The 2,346-nt window shown below is 43.1% G+C and overlaps 1 pseudogene; it reads left to right on the top strand.

The window, feature by feature from the left end:
• The first annotated feature begins 525 nt into the window (after window positions 1-525).
• The window catches only part of LOC102866342, a 2,073-nt pseudogene continuing 252 nt past the window's right edge, over window positions 526-2,346 (top strand).

Here is a 2,346-nt window from a genome sequence, read left to right as displayed (position 1 = left end):
GGAGTTTAGGGCTGTTGTACATAGGGTCGCTATGAGTCGCAAGCGACTGGAGGGCACATAACAACAACAACAACATGAGTGGAACTTGACCTAACAAGAATGATTCAGAGGAAACATACCAGTAATTCAGCTTGTATTTTAAAACAGTAATCCTTTCTATTCATTGAAAAAGTTATCCATGATCCAAGGTCAGAAGGTCTTATTATTATGTTAATTCAGGGAGTGACACCAGCTCAAGATTACATAGTGGAAAGGCAAACTACCACAGTTAAAGAATTATAACTTGATAAGTATGTCTTTCTCAAAATTGTTCTTCTATGTTAGGAGGACAGGGGTTTATCACTGGACCAGTAGGCAACATCATGATAGAGAAAAAATGGAAATTCTCAAAGATTTCATTTTACTGGGGTCCACAGTAAACAGGCCTGATAGCAGCACCCAAGTGAGTTAGTGTTTCCTTTGTCCCTCCCTGGTCATTTTGTTGGCAGCTGTTGGTGGAGGTCAGGCCACACCTAAGGTGAGAAGATGGTAGCTGCGGAAAAGATGAATAAGTCCCTGAAGTCATCGAACTCTAGGTTCCAACTTGTTATGAAAAGTGGGAAATACGTGCTGGAGTACAAGCAGACTCTGAAGATGATCATGCAAGGAAAAGCTAAGTTGTTCATCCTCAAGAACAACTGCCTAGCCCTGAGGAAATCTGAAATTGAGTACTACTCCATGTTGGTCCCAACTGGTGTCCATCCCTACAGTGGCAGTAATATTAAACTGGGCACAGCATGTGTAAAATACTACAGAGTATGAATGTTGACTATCATTGATCCAGATATTATTAGAAGCATGCCAGAACAGACTGGTGAAAAAGAAATCATGTTTTTCTTCAATGGAATTGGCCAGAATTTGTTTGCATACACACACACACACAGAGAGAGAGAGAGAGAGAGAATGAATGAATTAGACTTGTTGCAAAAATTAGAAGAACCCCAAAACTCAAAAGATTTGTTTCATTGGGAAAATTTGCCATCAAGGATTTCTCAAAAGGATCAAGGATGTCATTTTAAAAATTAAAATGTGTCTGATTCAAGCCATGGTCTTTTCAATTCTTTCCTATGCATCTTACAAGCTGGGTTTAGAAGAGGTCGCCTCTGGAGACATTATTGCCAATGTCAGATGGATCTTGGTAGAAAGCGAAAAGTACCAGGAGAATGTTTATCTGTGTTTTATTGACATCCAAAGACATTTGACTGTGTGGATCACAACTGTGGCTAACCTTGAAGAAAATGAATCTCAAAACACTTGACTGTGCTCATGCAAACCTATACTCTGTCCAGGAAGCAGTTCCCAGAACAGAGCAAGGGAACACTGCATGGCTCAAAATCAGGAAAAGAGTGTGTCAGGGATGTGTCCTGTTTCCATACATTTTCAGTCTGTAAGCAGAACAGATCATTTGGGAGGCTGGGCTTTATTAGGAGGAATGTGGCATCAGGATTGGAGGAAGACTCATTAAGAACCTATGATAATGCAGATGACATAACCTTGCTTCCTGAAACTGAAGAAGACCTGAAGCACTTGCTGCAGAGGACTGTAGTCTTCAGTATGGACTGAAGCTCAATATCAAGAAGACAACGATTCTCACCACTGGGCCAATTGGCAGCATGGTGATAGATGGAGAAGTGATTGAGATAGCTTGCTCAGCTGCACAATCAATTCTTGGCACCAGCAGTCAGGAAATCAAAAGACAAATTGCACTGGGAAAATCTGCCATTAGGGACCTCTGCAGAGTGCTAAAGAGTGATGATGTCAGTCTAGAGACTAAGGGGCACCTGATCCAGGCCATGGTCTTCACAGTTGCTTGCTATGCATCACAGAGCTAGACAATAACTAAGGATGATAGAGGAATCGATGCCTTTGAGTTGTGGTGCTGGAGCAAAGTCTAGAACATACTATGGACCACCAAGAAAACAAACAGGTCTGTCTTGGAGAGGGTGAAATCAAGTTTCTCCTTGAAAGCTAGGATTTTGAAGCTCCGTCTCACATACTTTTGGCATGTGGCCGGGAGGGATGTCATACTCGGAAGGGAGGACGGACAGTGGAGGAGAGGAAGACCCTGGATGAGATGGATGGATATGGGGCAATGGGAGTAGGTGTGTTGAAGTTAATGAGACTGGCTCAGGACAGGGCAGCCTTTAGAGCTGTTATATATAGGGGTCACTATCAGGTAATCGGAGACGCCAAAAAGCCCACGACATCCGTTCCGGCAGAAAGGTAAAAACAGAGGCTCGGCTCTGACTAGCTGAAGTTGGGCACCTCACAGGACAGCCAGCAGACCCTGCAGACCCACCCTATTTT

Source organism: Elephantulus edwardii, unplaced genomic scaffold (assembly GCF_000299155.1).
Source record: "Elephantulus edwardii isolate Elephantulus edwardi_28Jun2011 unplaced genomic scaffold, EleEdw1.0 scaffold03987, whole genome shotgun sequence".
Lineage (NCBI taxonomy): Eukaryota > Metazoa > Chordata > Mammalia > Macroscelidea > Macroscelididae > Elephantulus > Elephantulus edwardii.
Note: the sequence above shows the minus strand (reverse complement) of the source record. Positions and strands in the feature narration are given on the sequence as shown.